The sequence below is a fragment of the Antechinus flavipes genome, chromosome 5, assembly GCF_016432865.1.
Source record: "Antechinus flavipes isolate AdamAnt ecotype Samford, QLD, Australia chromosome 5, AdamAnt_v2, whole genome shotgun sequence".
Lineage (NCBI taxonomy): Eukaryota > Metazoa > Chordata > Mammalia > Dasyuromorphia > Dasyuridae > Antechinus > Antechinus flavipes.
Window position 1 is genome coordinate 278,774,642 of NC_067402.1, and position 19,822 is coordinate 278,794,463.

At 37.6% G+C, this 19,822-nt stretch overlaps 1 long non-coding RNA gene across 1 annotated transcript in view; it reads left to right on the forward strand.

The window, feature by feature from the left end:
• LOC127537962 (uncharacterized) overlaps positions 1–19,822 on the forward strand; it is a 36,578-nt gene that overhangs the window by 6,060 nt on the left and 10,696 nt on the right. Inside the window, exon 2 of the long non-coding RNA XR_007947653.1 lies at positions 16,793–16,866. This is a non-coding gene — a long non-coding RNA (uncharacterized LOC127537962). The remainder of the gene's footprint in view (positions 1–16,792; positions 16,867–19,822) is intronic.

Here is a 19,822-nt window from a genome sequence, read left to right on the forward strand (position 1 = left end):
GACTGAGAGGCCATTGCATTGTCTGACTTCTCTCCTCTTCCCTCTGCCTCCAATTTATCTCATTCCCAGTCTGCAACACCTGTGTCAGCAAAGGCTGCCCTGCAATTCCTTTAGATGCTATGATCTATAGTGGTGGAATTGACCTGGCCCTTAACATATTTCCATATTAGTTATGTTGTAAAAGTAGAATCAGAACAAAAGGGAAAATCATGAGAAAGAAAAAAACAACAAAAAACTAAAAATAGTATACTTCAATCTGTACTCAGCTTCCATAGTTCTTTCTCTAGATATGGATGGCATTTTTCATCATAAATGTTTTGGAAATGTCTTAGATCACTGTATTGTTGAGAAGAGCTAAGTCCATCATAGTTGATCATCACACACTGTTACTGTTTCTGTGTACAATGTATTTCTGGTTCTGCTTATTTTGCTCAGCATCAATTCATGTAAATCTTTCCAGACTTTTCTGAAATCAGCCTGTTCACCAATTTTTTTAATAGAACAATGATATTCCATTACCTTCATATACTACAACTTATTCAGCCATTCCTCAATTGATGGGCATCCACTCATTTTCCAGTTCTTTGCTGCCACAAATATTTTTGTACATGTGAGTCCTTTCCCTTCCTTTATGATTTCCTTGGGATGCAGATTCAGTAATGGCACTGCTGGTTCAAAGGGTCTGCACAGTTTGATAGTGAATGCACTTCTTGAGGAAGTAGAGAGAATTATCTGCCAGCAGATAGCAGCCACCAGGATCTGACTAGGGAATATTTCTGGATATAGTAAATATCAGAGAAGAGATAACTGAGTGCCAGGGCCAGAAGGAGAGGATGAAATGCCTCAGAGAGATTTCCTTTGCCTTCCCATTGATCTAGGGGGTTGATTTGGGGGGAGTAAGGGGATGCATAAGAGAAAGTATATTCAGTATTAGAGAATCTGGTTAGAGAGTGTCTTGGGGAGAACCAGGTTTGCATGATTGCAAGAAAGAGGAAAGAATATGATAAAGAGAGCAGCTTGAAATAATAGAGGGCACTTTGTTAAAGATAGAATGAGGTTTCAGAAGGCACAAAAGAAAGCTAGAATATAATAAGAAGAGACTGGTCAGCTAGGCTCCATAGTGCATAGAGCATTGAAGATTGGAGTCAGAAAGACTTATCTTCATGAGTTCAAATCTGACCTCAGACATTTGCTAGCTATGAAAACCTGGACAAGTCCCTCAAGCCTATTTTTCTTAGTTTCTTCATCTGTAAAATGAGCTGGAAAAGAAAATGGCAAATCACTTCAGTCTCTCTGCCAAGAAAACCCCAAATGGGGGTTGGACATAATGAAAAATGAACAATAAGAATTGGCACTCTGATTGAGATGAGGGGATTGGTGGTCCGGTAAAGGCAGCTTCTGTCCAAGTAATACATGGCTCATAGGGAGTAAAATCACGGTCATAATGACTAAAATGAATAGAGTACTTTGAGGTTTGCAAAGTACTTTACAAATATATCATTTGATCCTTACAACAAAGTTGTAAAATAGGTGCTATTAGCATCCCCATTTTATAGATGAGGAAAGAGAGGCAGAGATTAATAATTTGCCTAGAATCACATAGCTTGTATCTGAGGTAGAATTTGAACTCAGATCTTCTGACAGTAGGACCACTAGACTCTCTGCCTCTATGTAACGATGGCTGATTTGCTCACTCTTCAATCAACACAGAGCAGCTCGGCCTAAGAGCCAGGTGAGACTTATGGAGTAGGATAGGGAAAGGAGGGATGGGATACTGTTTTGTAAGCACTTATTGTATGCAAATCACCATTCTGGGTTGGGAGAGGAAGTGACTTGCTTAAAGTCTCTTAGTTAAATAGAGGCAGACCTTATTCCAGGATTTGGCCCTTTATTCCTCTGCCTGAATCCTTCTCAATCTATTTTACTTCAGTCAACCTTCAATGTTGAGTTCACAAAATATTACAATGTGGTTCAGGAGGACTTTTTTCTCAAAATGCACAATAATGGGACTGATCTCTATAGTCTCTAAAATCCCTTCCTTTTCTAAATCTATAATCCTATGGTGATGGTAACAGTTTAGGATGTGATTTATCTGAAGAGATGAAAGTCCATCCTGATGAATTATCCGAACAATTTAGAAGCTTCTTATGATGAGACTTCTCATGATGAGAGAATAGAAGCAACTCGTATGTTACAGTCCTTGTGAGATGGATAGAGAGGAGCCCTCAGACCTCAGAAGTCCTCAAGTTCAAGTCTAGCCATCTGAGACATTCTGGCTGTATGACTGCATAAATCTTCACTCTCTGTGCTTCAGGAAATTTTCCCGTGAAGGTTCTTACCTTTACTGCTGGAGAATGGGTCTTTATTTGGAAGTTCCCATATCAATTAATTTATAGATCTCTGTCCTGTCCCTGTTTAGAAGTGACCATTTTGATGAGCAAAGTCATTTGGATACTTTTCTCTGTTTTACATAAAATTCTCCTGCTTTTTCTCCCTTTATTCTAGATTTATTTTATATATATATATATATATATATATACATACATACATATATATATATATTTGCACTGAGGCAATTGGGGTTAAGTGACTTGCCTAGGGTCACACAGCTAGGAAGTGTTAAGTATCTGAGGTCACATTTGAACTCAGGTCCTCCTGACTTCAGGTCTAGTCTAGCTGCCCCCAGATCTGTTAGTTTTCAAGAGAGGGAGATTCTCCTTTTGTTTGGCAGCTAAATTCAGGGCTAGACCTAGAACTTCCTTTTGTATTCATTGCCTGAGCAATCTATCTGTTCCATCCTGGAGGAATCCTTCCATTTTGCCTTGGAGAAAGATTTTCTGTTGCATGGTTTATCATGGCTCCCAGGAACATCAGACCCACGCTAAAAAGGGAAAGGGACTTCCTGTACTTAGATAACAAAACAGGAATTTTAGCATTTCCTTCCTTTGTGGCCAACAAGGTCTTACCCCCAAAAACCAAGTGCCACATTATTACACTAATATGTCTCCAGTAACACCCTGGCACAGGAAGGCAGCCTACACAGTATGAACTCCCAGTAACCTATTCATGAATGTCCTGTTTCAAGCTGCCTCTCCTCTGGTCCTTACCTCTCTGCTAATCTTCCTGGACATCAGCCAAGCTGCCCTAGGCCAATGATGCCATCTAGTGACCAGAACCAAGAACCGGCTTTTGTCATATACAGGAAAGAGAATTGACCTGAGCTTTAGGAAACCTAGATTTAATTCTGCTTTTGCCTCAAAAAGAGGTACATGGCCCTAGAGAAACAAAGGCCTCGTTTCCTCATTGGTCAAAGGAAGATATTGAACTAGATGATCTATAAGCTCTCTTCTAGCTATAAAATTCTAGAGTCTCCTAGCTAAGTAGACATAGACTTCTCCCCTGAGCTTTGCCACTTAATTCCTCTGACTGAATCCTTCTCAGTCCATTTCATCTTTCAAAATCAACCTTCAGCGTCTTTATGAAATATTCCAATGTGGCACAGGAGAACACTGAATTCAAATGCTACCTTGTACGCTTACTACATGTGCTATTTTAGGCTAGTCACGTCACTCCCTAAGTCTCAGTTTCCTCATCTGTAAAATGAGAACACTGGAGTAAGTGACTTCTGATATCCCTTCCTGCTCTACATCCTGTGATCCTAAAGAGTATAGAGGTGAACTTTAGGGATATTTCTTTTCTCCCACTTCCTTTTTTTCCCCTTTCTGGTGGAGGGACTAAAAAGAAAAAAACGTGCCCCACTTTAACCACTCACATCTGTTAATTTTCTCTTAAATAATTCTTATCACAATTCTTCCAGACTTCTCCATTTATCAAAGGCTTACTCATCCCTACAGGGGCCATCTCAAGCATCATTTCTTAGATTTCAGGAAATAGAATTTAAAACTGGAAGGATTCTTAGGTCTCATTTGGTCTAACTCTTCATTTTACAGATTTCTTGACATCATTTTATACTATCAGAAAGAGGAAGTGGCTTATTCTAGGTTAATTAGGGAATTGCAGGATCAGGATTTGAATGTAGATCCTCTGAGGCCAAATCTTGGGCTTAATCCATTATAATACAGTGGGGTCCACTTCCCTCGGAACTGTAAGTAGGAGCTGTTGCATTTGATCCAGCTGGAGCAAGGGGAACAGAAGATAGACAGTTCAGCAGTGGATGAGGTGCCACTGAGAAATGGGGTACCCTGAAGCAAAGCTTATTAAACTCTGGGTCAGGACTCCATCTGGGGTCACATGACTGAGTGTGGGAATCTCAAGATTATGATTTATTATCAGTAAATATTTGATTTGTATACCTATTTTATATATCTATGTAGCCAGAGTTGCATAAAAATTTCTCTGGAGAAAAGGGATGTTTTAAGAAATTCTGCCCTAGAGGGTCTGGACCAATCCTTTATGAGGCTGGAGAGAAGAAGAGATCACATATCATTTGATATGGCTAATAAATCTCTCCTCATTTCAATCCTCCTGGTGCAGTTGCCAAAGTGATTTTTTTCTGAAGCATAGATCAGATTATGTCATTAATCCCCAATGAACTCCAATAACCTCCTATTACCTACAATGGCTCCCTATTGCCTCCACAATCAAATAAATAACACTTTTTTGGGTGCTAAATGCTCTTCCCAATCTGGCCTCTTCTTACTTATTTTATCTTTTTATACTCTTTTCTCCTCAGTCATATGACTATCCTGATCCTTTTGTAATTCCTTGGACATGGAATTCCATCTCTGGAATGTTGTATTGCTTCTTCCTATGCCTGGAAGCACTTTCCCCCCTCACTTTTACCTTCTGACTTTCCTGGTTTCCTTCAAGGATCAGCTCAGATTTCACCTTCAACTGGAGACTTTCCCACCATTCCCCTACTCCTCCAGCAACTGTTGCCTTACCCTTAGAGGCAGCTTCTGGAGACAGGAAGATCTGAGTTCCAATCCCACGTCAGACACTTACTGGCTGTGTGATCTATGGTAAATCACTGAACTGCTATCTTAGTTTCCTCAGTTGTCAAAAGCATTCATAGCATTGTTGTGAAGCTCAAAGGAGATATTCATAAAAAGCACTTAGTATAGTATCTGGTACTGTAGAAGCTACAGTACAAAATGTTTATTCCTCTCCATGTTCCTCCTCAGATTATTTTCCACATGCTCTGTATATATCTTGTATACATTCAGCTATTTACATGTTGTCTCCCACGTGAGAATATTAGCTCTTTGAGGACAGAAACAAATTTTGTCTTTCTTTGTATCCTCAGTGCTTAGCATAGTGCCTGACAGTGACCAGTTTGGAATTCTGACATCTAGAGCGTGGGAGTGGTCCCTTTACAGTATAGATTGGTGGAGACCTTCCTGGGGACAATTGCTATATTTCCTCTTTTGACTCCCATTTGTGGAATAAGGGTTAAGTGGGAAATGATTGTGATGATGACTGGTAGCTGCAAGGATCATTCTCTTAATACTCCAAGGAAAACCATAATAACAGCATCTTAATATGGTCTAAGTCTATCTGGTCATCTAGTCTAGTTTATCTAACCATGAATCTGCTCGACTACCCCCCTGAGAACTGATCATCTGCTTCTGCCAGAGTTCTGCAAGAACCCAGAGTACTAATTGTTAGACTAGATTATTGGATGGTCATATTAGATTCCATTAGTCAAGCTGAAATTCACTCCTTGGAGGCTTCCCCTTTTGGTCCCCAGTTCTGCCCTCTGGGACAAGCCAGAACAAGTCGAATACTTCTTTCTACGTGATGATTCCACAGATATGTGGATACAACCAGCATGTCCCCGTAGAAGACTTCTCTCTTCAAGGGTGAAACATTCCTAGTTGCTTCAACAGATCCTTGTATGGCCTTGTCTTTTGTAGTTTCACCATTTTGGCTTCCCGCCTTTGAACACGCGCCATTTTGGCAATGTCTTGCACCTTGGTCTGAAACTAACATTCCAGATATGGTCAGATCAATGTGAAGGATGGAGGGACTTCCACATTCTGACCACCCATCTTTGTTTATTGAAATTATTCTCTATAGTAAGAAGGGAGGAAGCAGGCATTTATTAAGCACCTACTATATACCTAGCACCATGCTGAGTGTTTTCCAAATGTTATCTCATTTGATCCTTACAACAAACTGGGGAAATAAATACTATTTTTAGTCATTATTTTACAGATGAGGAAACTAAAACAGAAAGCTGTTAAGAGGCTTGCCTAGGGTCACACAACTAATCTATTCCTGAGGCTGGGTTTGAACTCAGGTTTTTATGATTCCAGGCCCAGGGCTCTATTTCCCATATCAGCTGCTTCAGATACCTCTATGGTACCTTGATATATAGTAAGCAGTTAATAAATGCTTGTTAAATCAACATGAATCTATAAGATTATTGGTCTAAAAAGCTAGAAATCTTCTTTAGAAGTCATTGGTTCCTAGATATTACAAATTAGGAAACTGATACATAGAAAAGTCAAATGCATTTGGTCATGAAAGTAGCAAGAAGAGCTAGGATTCCAATCTAGGACTTTTGATTCTAAATTCACCACTTTCATGCACCAATGGAATCTTCTCATTGCAGAGGCTAATGCCCCTAGAAAATCTCCTCTGATGTCCTGAGGGAGGTATGTCTACCACCAATGGCGACAGATTCTATTTTAGAGAGTGTTTACATCCCTTGGAATTCTATTGGAGCCAATGACTTCTCAGGTCCCTCTCTGTTCTCCATCATAGTTCAGTTTTGTGACTTTCATGGGACTTGGGAAACCATTTTACAAGCAATAGGGAAATAGGGGCAGAAACTTCTTGTAATGACCAACTTTTAGTCCATTGACCCCAAACTATGACTCTCATTATAATTATCTAGGATGAGTCAGTAAAGGATCCCAAGCATCCGTGGGTGGAACAGAGGATGCTGTTCCCTCCAGAGATGACCACAACTATGAATGGGGACAGAAGTGGAAGGAAATTTTCCAAGAATCAGAGATTTATGATCTAGTCCAGTTTATTACAAGCCCCTCAAGACTCTTAATGGGAAGTAAGGCTGGGCTTAGGAAGAGAGGTTCAGAGATTCCTGTTTGCTGTGGGTCAGTCACTGAGAACGCTGGCTAAAGCTACAACAGAGGGAGAATCTTTTAGGTTGAGACTCTTCAGAGCATAGGAAATGGAAGTACAATCATAGGAATGGCGAGAGACTTGCACAATTAGCTGCCTGGTTATTCCTAAACTAAAGTCTGAGTTTTTCAGATAGAATGATAATTGTCACAATAATGATGATGATGATGATGATGATGAAAACTAGCTTTTTTAAAGCACTTTAAAATTTTTAAAGTGCTGTAAAAATATCTCATTTAAACTCCACAACAATCCCATGTGATAGGTTCTATTACTATCCCTAATTTATTGATTAAAAACTGAGGTAGACAGAAGGTAAATGACTTGCGCTGGGTTATATAGCTAGCAAGTGTCCAAGGCAGATTTTAAACTTGGATTTTCCCACATAAATCTAATACTTTACCTCCTTTCTTTCATCCTTCCTTCCTCTTTTACTTCCCTCCCTCCCTCCCTCCCTCCCTTCCTCCCTCCCTCCCTCCCATCCTTCCTTCCTTCCTTCCTTCCTTCCTTCCTTCCTTCCTCCTTCCTTCCTTCCTTCCTTCCTTCCTTCCTTCCTTCCTCCTTCCTTCCTTCCTTCCTTCCTTCCTTTCTTCTGCTGCTCATTATATCTGTAATGCTCTCTGCCTCATCTCCATCTGGTTTTATCCCTCGCTTCCTTCAAAATACAATTCAGAGGCCATCTCCTAGCAAGCTTATCCTTATGTCCCCTTATTGTTAGTCTTGCATGTGTGTGTGTGTATGTGTGTGTGTGTGTGTGTGTGAGAGAGAGAGAGAGAGAGAGAGAGAGAGAGAGAGAGAGAGAGCAAACACATATGTACACTCTCTAGCATACAATAAGCTGTGTATTATCTTATTTTTTTTTTTCTTTGAATTTCCAATGCTTAGCACATTGCCTGGAACACGGTGGCTGGTTCATAAATGTTTGTTTTATTGAGAGATTGGTTGGGGGGTGGGGAGATTTATAGAATTTTCATGGTCTCTCCCAGTAAGTAACAGGAGCAACTCATCAATGTTTCAGGCCTTTCTCTGTCTCTGCTTCCAGAGGCTATTTGGTGTTCTCTTTCCTTGCTCAGTTCTCAGGTGGCTTCTCCAAACGGTCAATCCTGCCAAATTATTTTTTATTAACATTTCCCCAGTATTTGCCCAACTCAGTGGGCAGTAGTCAGACAGGCTAAAAAAAAACTTAGGAGATGGCCAATGACCATCTAAGAAAAACTGAACCAAGATGATTTTCTGTAGACTCTGAGAAGGTGTTTATATCCACATTACTTCTTTAAATCTCTTCCAATCGCCTAATCTCTCACTTCCCAATTAGAGCTCTGTTTCCTTGTGATACCTATCAGATCTGGTAATCAAAACTCTATATATCTAACTTGGCTTTCAGTCAGTGACAGACATCAGTTCAGCCATCAACAAAGAAGAGACCAAAAGATTTCTACCTCAGTTTTTACATTCCCAATTCTATCTCTCACCTCTTTCTCATTTTCCCTTCCTTGCCTTCATACTCCTGCTTTGCTGACAGATTCCAAAGTGACCTTGAGTCAGGGATGGCTGTATGTTGATAGGGATTCTGGTGTCAATGATTAGCTAACCCTTCTCCCCTAACATAACACCTCCCTTGAGGTAAAGTTTTCCATGTTTAATGTTGACTCCCAAAAGAAATAATTTGCAATGTCTGAGCAAACATACTATAAGAACTATTGAATTTAGCTCACCAAATTGTATAGAAGGATGCAGAATTACATAAGAAAGAATTAAGAGCTGGGTGTACGGGTCATGGTGGAAAGAAGATTGAACTTGGATTCTTAGGGCTGGAGTTATAATACTTACTAGCTGTGTGATATTGGGCAAGTCACTTAACCTCTATGGGCATTTTCCCCCCTTCTCTGTAAAATGAACTTCTTTTAAAAATATATATATATTTTATGTTTTAAAAAACAGAATAAGGAAAAAGAAAAAACAGAAAAAGAATACAAAATGAAACAAAACAAACCAGAACAGAACATTGTCATGTGCCCAGTAAAACATCAGGGAGGATTCAAAATATATAACAACAAATTACCAGATCAAGAAAGCATATATATATATATATATATATATATACATATATATATATATATATATATATATATATACATATATATATATATATATATATTAGTAAAAGAAATTCATGAATTTCATATTCATAAATGTCTATTTTTTCTTTGCTTACTTGTAAAGTGTTCTTTTGTTATCTGCTGTTCACCTTTATGTTCTTCTTCCCCTTTCATCCCCCCACCCCCAAGCAAGCTATAATTAAGAAAAGATATATTTATGCATATATATAAATGTACACATGCACACACACCCCTCACATACACACCCTACACATACACACATCTATCTTTCCTATCCCTGCTGACTTTGCTTTAATTCTGCTCCTTAATATGGTTTGCTCTTATTTAACTTTCCCCCACCCATGGATCCCTCCCTTGTCTTCTTCCCACACCTTTTGCTTTCATCTGCCCATCCTTCCCCCCTTATTTCTTTATAGATTTTGGAGTATGCTATATTCTTCATGGTATATATGTAATATTACCTATTAAACCCATTCCCAATGTGAGTAGATTTTCAAAACTACGAGCCCTTCTTCCCCCTCTAATGCCTCCACGTCTGTTCTTTTTCTGCACTACATTTGTATAATATAATTACTATTTTTGCCTTAACTCTGCCAATCTTTCTTTTGAATTACTCCTATTGTTGATGTGAATATTAAACATATAGTATAAATTTCCCATAAAAAATCCCATAAACCATTTGTCTATGTTGAGTTCCTTGAAAATGATCTTTGATATTGGCTCCTATATGTTAAATAGTCTATTAAGCTTGAGTTTGGTTAATAGAAAGTCCTGAAAATCTTCAAGTTCATTGAATGTCCATTTGTTCTCACTCAATATTTTGGATAAATTTGCTGGAGGTGATATTTTTGGTCACTGGCCTAGTTCTTTTGATTGTCAGTAGATATGGTTCTATGACCTGCGGTGTTTTATTGTAGCTGTGGATAAGTCCTGTACAATTCTAATTGTAGCTTCAGCATATTTGAATTTTTTTCTTGTTTCTTGCAAAACTTTCTCTTTGATATGGGGGGTTTAAAATTTGGCAATAACATTCCTGTGTGTTTTCCACAAAGGATATTATTGAGGTGGTGGTGGGTAGATTTTTTTTTTTTCTATTTCTACTTTCCTCTCATGTTCTATCACTCCAGACAATTTTCTTGGATTATTTCCTGCATTATTGTGTCAAAGTTCTTTCTTTTTTGTTCACAATTTTCAGGGAGTCCAATTATTCTTAAATTTGTTCTTCTTGATCTGTTCTCTAGATCTGTGATTTTTCTTATGTTTCACATTCTGTTCTATCTTCTCATTCTTTATAATCCGTTTGTTATTTCTTGATCTCTCATAGTTTCAATGGCTTCTCCTTTCCCAATTCTGATTTGCAAGGAGTTATTTTCATCTTTGAGACTCAGTATCTCCTTTTCTAGTTGGTTAACTTTTTTTCATAATCTTGTTTTTCTTAGATGGTTTTTAATTTTTTTTTTTTTTAGTTTTTCTTCAATGTCTCTCATTTGATTTTTAAATTCTATAAATTCTCTCTGGTCAGGGAGCCATTTCATGTTACTCTTTGAGGTAGAAGCTCTTTTTTTTTTAAACTTCAGTGTCCTCCTCTGAAAACAAAGTCCCATCTTCCCTATTACCATAGTATGTTTCTGTAGTGGGGTTCTTTCTTTGTCAATTCATTTTTTTCTTAATAAGAAGTATTAGTGTAAACACCTCTAATTATGATGTGGGGGGATGGTGCCTCAAGCTTCAACTCTCTCTTCTGATCTGGAACCCTAAACCAAGAGCTCCTTCCTTCAGCAATTACTCACAGCCAGCAATGTCCCTGCCCCACTACTTTTGCACTCCTGGTGTGCTGGTTCCTTTTTGAGCACAAAAAGTAGCACAGCTGGGCCTGGCTTTCCTAATCAGCAAGGTTCCCTCAGTCTTCCTGGATTCAAACTCCAACTCCAGAAATAGTCTGGGAGGTGAAAGTCTCTGTGATTCTGCACACACCCAGCTAGTCCTAGGGTTCCCACTTGATGTTTCTACGGAGCTAGCCTGGAGGTGTTTGCACTTCAGACCAGTAAATCCTGCCCCAGGTCTGCCCCAAATCTTGATTTTTTACCAGTCTATGTTTGCTCTGAGGTACAAATTGGTTTTATTTGTGGGGGAAATATGGAGAACTTGAAATTTGCCAGCCTACTCTGCCATCTTCCTAGAATCCTCTCCCATAAAATGAACTTCTAAGGTTCTGTCCAACTCTTCTATAACTATAATTTTATGGCACCTATCCTACCTGACTTCTGACCATTTAAATTTTACACTTTGTCTCCATCCCATCTTTCAGACTTGATATTATCCTATATATTATAGATGCTGACTGTTTCTCTGAACTTAGCAAGCCATCTCTGGCTTTTGTGCCTTTGTCTAAAGCATTCCCCAGTGCTAGAAATGCCCTCTTTCCTTATCTCTGACTTTTAGAATCTTTCTCCTTCTTCAAGGCTCAGCTCAGGGGCTATTTCCTCCTCTCATTTCCTCCATAAACTGGCTGTGCTGTTTTCCTCCTCAAATATCCTTTGAGAGCTTTGCATGATTTCATTTTCACCTTCATCTCTTTGTACCTTATATTTTGCAATCTAAATGGATGAATTCTCCTCCCCACCCAATACACTTCATCCCCTCCCGATAGACTGTAAGTGCTTTGAGGTACTTTTTTTTTTTTTTTAAACATTCACAGTCCCTGGATTATTTTGGTTTGATCTCACAAATTCAACAACAATAAACCAATAACAACGATCAAAAAAAAAAAACCAAAAAAACCCCTCAAACATCCAAAGCTAGAAAGCATAGATCAAAGTGTTTAAAAAGCTCTATTATTCATCTTTGAATTCCCCCATGCCTCATCTGGTATCTTACACATAATTTAGAGCTGCTTATTCAAACAATCAATACTCATAGGAACACGGATCTAAAGGTAGAAAGGAAAGCCATTTAGTTCAACTGTCTCATTTTACAGAGGAAGAAATGTAGGCTCAGGAAGATTTAAGTATTTACTCAATGTTAGGGAGTTAGTACATATCAGATTTAGGATCTGAGTCTGTTGCCTTAAGATCCCAATCTATTTATTAAGCAGCCACTAACTTCAATGCACTAGACTAGACATTGGGATACAAAGGTCTAAAGGAAATATTACCTGCCCTTAGTGAGTTTAGATCCTAGTGAAGGAAGACAATATTTGTTTACTTATCTAGATACAAAATAGCCAGCTGGCAATTTTTATTTGTTTATTTATTTGCTTATTTGTTTGTTTGTTTTTGGTGGGGGTCATACTCATGATTGAGAATATAGAAGATGAGGCTTGAGCTGAGTTTTGAAAGAAGCTAGGGACACTGGGAGATTGAGATAAGGATGTAGGACATTCCAGCCATGAGGGGACATGGTAGCCAGCACCAAATGAGCTGCCATATGAGTAGAGCAGCCAAAAAGTCCATTTGTCTGGACTATAGAGTTCATTGAGGAACTGAACTGAGTTTATCTATCTTTCTTTGTTAGTAGTGATGGTAGTTGTTTTATGATCTAGCTAGGACAAGGCATTTTTATGCTATAGGTAGGGTTTGAAAACCAATTGCTCTTGTTTCAATTGATGTTCTCTGTACATTACCTGTCTGTGAAATAAATAGCTAAGTTCTATGGAGAATGGGATTCAGGGTCACTGAAAATATGTGCATTTATTAAAAAGTAACATTGATAAACAAAGCCATGAGGGCAGAAGATTCAAAACTTCAGGAAATCCAGTGGCAAATGGAGAAAAAAGTGGTGGATATAGTGGACTGCCATCTATAGAAAGTAAAAAATTATGAGCCATGAAAACAGGGTATGGATAGTCCAAATACTGGTATCCAGAGATGAGGGTGATGGCAAGAGAGCAGATGTCATGCTGTGAAGATGATCAGGATGACAATGAATGAACCACATGTGTGATCTATTTTGAAATGGTTTCATTAAGTAATAATCAGGGTAATGCAATGGCATTTCACAGATAAAAGGAGTAAATTAAATACCAATTGATAATTGTTGAATTTAATTGTGTTCAATCTGATCCAATTGCCACAAACATTTGTTAAGAGCCTTCTATGTGTTGGAAGGCACAAAGAGAAGGGGGAAAGGGCAAAGAGTCTACAAAACAAAAATAAAAAATAATTCCTTCTGTTTCTACTGAGGAGTACATGTACACAGGTTTAAAACATACTAATATAAAATTATTGGATTTGGAGTAGGGAAGCACTAACAACTGGGGAGAAACACCTCCCTGCTGAGGTTTTCCTCCCAGTCAGCATTGTTCTTATTTCCTCTTTCTGTCTTCCTGCCTTTAGATTTTTTCCTTCTGCTGAGAAAATAAAAATAAAAAAGTTCAGATCTATGATTTGTTCAGTGGAGGAAACTTTCTTTCTACTGATGCAATTTAGTCATAGAAAGTGGCCTGGGAGTGCTCCAAGAGATGATGACTTACCCAGAATCACCCAATCCAGGATATGTCAAAGGTAGGTTTTAAATCTAAATCTTCCTGACTTAAAGTCTGGTTCTCTAGCTACTGTACTACAATTTCTCACTTACCTTGTGTTTTTTGAAAATGCATTTTTATTGCCACCCTTTGGCTTTTATATCATTGCTGCTCCACTTGAATTCATTCCTTCTCATACTCTCTCCTCCCTTTTCATAGCGAATTTTATTATATTAGGATTTATTTATTTGGAGGAAAGAAAGACTGTATAAAGAGAAAATTTTTGCCTTCATTTCCCATATCCCCCCTTTCCCTTCCCAGTAACTTAGAGTGATCTTCCTTTATGTTATTAGGTGTGAGGGCATTAAGTTTTTTTAAAAATTATTAAATCTTTTTATTTACAAAACATATGCATGGGTAATTTTTCAACATTGATTCTTGCAAAACCTTTTGTTCCAAATTTTCCCCTCCTTCCCCCTATCTTCTTCCCTAGCTGGCAGGTAGTCCAATATATGTTAAATATGTTAAAATATATGTTAAATCCAATATATGTATGCATATGTATACAGTTATCTTGCTGCTTAAGAAAAATAAGATCAAGAAGGAAGAAAAAAAAACTGAGAAAGAAAACAAAATGCAAACAAATAATAACAGAAAGGGTGAGAATGTATATTGTGGTCCACACTCAATTTCCACAGTCCTCTCTCTGGGTGTAGATGGCTTTCTTCATCACTGCACAAGTGGCACTGCTTTGAATCGTCTCATTGTTGAAGAGAGCCATGTCCATCAGAATTGATTGTTGTATAGTCTCATTATTGTTGTTTACAATGATCTCCTGGTTCTGCTCATTTCACTCAGCATCAGTTCATATAGGTCTTTCCAAGCCTGTCTGAAATCATCCTGCTGGTCATTTCTTACAGAACAATAATATTCCATAACATTCATATACTATGATTTATTCAGCCATTCTCCAACTGATGGGCATCCACTCAGTTTCCAGTTTCTTACCACTACAAAAAGGGCTGCCACAAACATTTTTGCACATATAGATGAAGTTATTAAGTCTTGAGACTTGACCATTCATATTGGATTTTAGCCCTCGAAACAGAGTTTGCATACAGATGTTTCTCCAGCAATACAATTCAATTTAAGTTAAAGTAATTAACAAGTATTTATTAAACAAATACACAATTGTTGATTAATTTGAATTGATTTGAGAGACAGCTTGACCACTATATGGAAAAGAGCTAGTTGGGAAGATGTGAGTTCCAATTCTCTGTCTTGTTGTGTGAACTTGGACAAATCATTTAACCTCTTAGTGTCCCAGACACCCTAGAGCTACAAATTAAAAGGAAGGAGGTAGTGGCTCATGTTTTTTCGTTAACAATTCTCTTTATGATTTGAATAAGGCCACATTGCTAGCAAACGAGAGATTGGAATTTGAACCCAGATCCTCTGAATCCAAATCCATCATGGAAGAAGCATTTGGATGACTAATGTTTGAAGCAGGGTGTAACCCTGCTCTACTGGAGTCCTTCCAGAAACTTCTAGGGACTCTACAGGACATTATGTTCCATGGGTATAATTCCTTGTGCATTAACAACAACATTCTTCATGCCATCACACTAATGTCTGTCCAATTCAGTGGCAAACATTTATTAAGTACCTATTTGTGCAAGATATTTTATTATAAGTTGAGGATACAATATTAAAATATGACAATCATTTCCCTTAAGGAGCTTAAAATCTACTTGGGGGGCAAGGGAGGGAGACAACCAATCAACACTTTTTTTTCATTTAAATTTTATATTATTTTATTTATTTACATTTATTGTATTCTGAACTTAGGAAAAAATAAGAATTCCTATTGAAGTATGAAGTACATTTGGGAAAGAATAATAGTTCAGTTGGCATGAAGCAATCAAATCAGACATTTATTACAGATTACAAAGATTTGCCATTTGTTATGTGAAATAGCTTACAGATTTAACCAAATATGATTAAGTGAGGCAGAATCATGCTGATTAAGTAACATGCTTTTTTGGGGAAAGACTTTTAAAGTCTCGGGGAAGAGAAAATATGAAAGCAGGGTCCAGAGAGGAGTTTGGTTGTCCAAAGATTTATTAATCAAGACAGTCTCAGAGGTTGGAGAGAGGATGAAAAGGAAAAATAATGTGATTGAGCCCTAGAGTAGAATTTGAAATGCTCCCCTTGGTCCTAATGAATGTTCTATAGTGGTATTATTGTTGTTGTTGTTGCGGTTACTGTTATTATATTGGCACCAAGGTGCCAATTGTGATAGAGAAAGTGTTAAGATCATGGGATGACACATGGTTGACCAGAGTCAGTCAACAGACATATACTAGACACTTACTATGTGCCAGCTACTAGGGATAAAAATACAAGAAAAAGGAAAGCCTATTTTACTAGGTGCTGGATTCAGGAAGATCTAAATTTAAATCCTGTATCAGACATTTACTAGCTGGTATGATCCTGGATAAGTCACTTAACCTCTATCAGCCTTAGTTTCCTCCTCTGTAAAATGGGGATAATAATAGAACCTCCCCCCTAGGGTTATTGTGAAGATCAAATGAGGTAATATTTGTCAAGCACTTTGCAAGCCATAAAATATTGTACAAATGCTATTTGTATAGTTATTATTATTGTTGGTGGTGGTGATAATAGTGGAGATAGTAGTACGAGGAGGTGGAGTAACACTCTCTCAATGTCAGTAAAAAACAAAGAAAATTTCCAGTACTTGCAGAAAATTGGGTGGACCTCCCATAGGTAATTTTTGGGATGATCTGGACAGGTTGGGCAAGTATGAATAGGCTATGATTTGCATCCCATGGAGGGAACACCCGACTTTATAAAAACTTAGATCTACTTATTGAAAAGATGAAGGACAACTTGGTTCTACCTCTCTCAGGTCTCTTTTGCCTTCAGAGCCTGATTCCATGATTAAGACTAAGGTTAACAGACTCATGGAAGGAGCACATGTCTACCAGTGACTCAGGAGATGACAGAGCTTCTACCCATCTCCATGGAACCCATTTATCCCATAGAGACAACTCAGTTGATTTTTTGTTTTTTGTTTTAGTGGTGTCAAGCATTGATGGAACTGAATCCTCGATGAGACAATAGAGCTTTCATTGAAGGATGGTGTCTAGCGTGGTAAGAAACCATCACCATTATTTCCAAACCCGCTTAGGTTCTGAACATAAATTGTGGCTTAATACTTGGCTTATTGTCAAAATACAAAATGGACACATCCTTTCTCTCCCCTTCCTGTAACTCTTTGTCCCTACATTGTGAATGGACTTTGGTGTTTTTTTGGTTTTTTTTTTTTTTAATAAGCTTTTTTTTTTTTTTCTTCCTATGTGGCTTTAATACCATGGTGGGAGAATCCTCAGTGAATTTATGTAACAGACAAATTTAAAGGATTCCTAGAAAAGAAAAGGTATAAATAGCAGCATTTCAAGGGCTCTTAACTGTCAATATAGATGTTTATAGGATCATAAATTTAGAGTTGAGAGAAACCTTAGAGATTATCTCATCCAAGATGTATATCTATATCTATGCTTATAGATATAGATATAGACAGATAGATATGTATGTGCAATTATATTATGCATGATATAAAATGTATTCTATAAATATAAGGTTTCTACAAATAGAATATATTTCTATAATATATATTTATATAATTATATATTAAATATTGCTGTATATTATATATATATTCTCTGTCATAGTCTCTCACCTTGATACCAATATAATAACTAATAGCAATATATATACTAATTACTATATACTGTTAATGATTGCTCCCTCCCCCATTTTTTCCCTTCCCCTAAGTAAATATTAATTAATGAACATTTATCCAGTATCCACCTTGTGCAAATCATGGAGATGTTTAATAAAGCACAAATTAAGAAAAGTAAAACATTCTCCCAAAATTCAAGGGCAGGGTGGGTACTGTTTCTTTTTTTAAATTTTTAAAAATTTTTTTTATTTCTAACACTTAGCTCAGTTCCTGGCTCATAGGGAATACTTAGGAATACTTACTGAATGATGAATGTTGTATTTTTTTAAATCTTAATTTTCTATGAGTAGTTTTTGGGAAAGCTTTTGAAAGCTTCTCTGGGTGTTTAAAATGTCAATGCCTTGAGTGGAGGGATTATTTTTTCCCTTTGTATTTTTATCTCTATTTCCTAGCATGGTGCCTGGCCCATCCATAGTCAGAGATTAATAAATGTTGATCGCTGATTGGATGATTAAGAAAAGGACAGACAGCAGATTTTTCCAAGGTCCCTTAAAGGAAGTCTTGCTCAAAGTAGAGGGATGACTGACACAACTCTGCAGATTCTTTCCTTGTCCTAAGATTCCATGATTTAATAATAATGAAACATGAAGGAAAAAAAAACCCAAAACACCAAATGCAAAACCCATTGCTAGTATTATATGGTCCTAAGCAGGATGGAACAAAATAGAGGTTCCCAATCAAATTCAAGAGGATCTGAGCTCAAATCCCTATATGTGTAATTTTGGACACATTTCTGGATCTCTGTGGGCCTTATCTGTGTATCATGGATGCTTTTGGCAGTCTGGGAAAGTTTTCTCCAAATAAAGGGTGTGGCAGAGGATGAGATAGATTGATGGTGTCATAAAAGCTTGGACAGGCTTTATGAGATAGCAAAGGACAGAAGGACTTGGCGGGCTGTGATCCCTGGGGTCACACAATTGAAGAACAACATTCATAATCAAAAGGAATGTGATGTTTCAGTTTGAGATCTGCCCTCTTTCTCGGAATTGAAACTTACACATATTTTTATCATGCTCTCCTGCTCTCCCTTCTCCTGCCTCCACCATCCCTCCCATGAAAACTCCTTACATTCAAGGACTCTGTATCTTCTAGCACCTAGTACAGTGCCTGGCATGTCATGGGCACGCTGCAGATGCTTGATGAATGAATGAAAGCTTCTCAGATCAGGCTTTATAGCAGCTGCTGTGACTCACTTTTTTGGCTCTGTCCCCAGGGGTGGTGGCCCAGATTCTCAGTTCTTGTTGTCCCTACATACTCAGAAAAAATTCTGACACTTTCATTTTATCCTTGCTACATTTCAATTAGGGTCATTTAGAAAATCAGAGTTGTTTACAATTCCTTAATTATGATTTTTTAAATGAATCAAAACAAATAAATTAATGATCCAAGGTAAGCATTCACTCCTCTTCTCTGATTCCCAGGCCTGATAGATGATGATTCTCCAAATCATAATCACTGATCACTTTATGCTACAATGGAAAATATACTACATTTGGATTCAAGAAGACCTGGTTTCAAAACCTGCTTCTGTCATATACTACCTATGTGATATTGGTCTAGGCATTTCCCCTCTCTGAGCTCAGTTCCCTCATGGGTAAAATGCTGGGGCAAGATTCAGTGGTCTTTCTTCCAGTTGTAAATCTAGGATTCTATTCTTAGTTGTGTTCCATTGGACAAGCTAACTCACCTCTCTTTGCTCAGTTAATTTATAAATTATATATATATATATATAAAACCAGAGAGTTAAACCAAAACTTTTAAAGGGACCTATAACACAAAAATTGTTAAAAGCTTAGAACAGTGTTTTGGCACATAGTAGCTTCTTAATAAATGCTTGATGACTTGACTTGAATCCTTAGCTCTAAGTGATGTGAATTTTCTTCCAGCTCTATGTCTATGTATACTTCGAGTCTATTCAGTCAATAAATGTTTGTTGTTTTGTTGTTGTTGAATTGTTTTCAGTTGTCTGATTCTTTGTGACCCCATTTGGGGTTTTCGAGCAGGGATACTGAAGTTGTTTGCTATTTCCTTCTCCAGATCATTTGATAGATGAGGAAACTGAGACCAATAAGATAAAATGACTTGCTTAGGGTCACATAACTAATAAGTGTCTGAGGCTAGATTGAATTCAATAAGACCAGTCTTTCTGGTTCTAGCCCTGGTGCTTTATCCATTATGGTGCCACCTAGCTGCTCTAACATGTATATTATTTTTTATGTACTAGATTGTACTAAACTGTGGGGTTACAAAGAAAGGCAACTTCCCAAACAAACAAAAAACCACTCCTGGCCCTCAAGAAGTTTA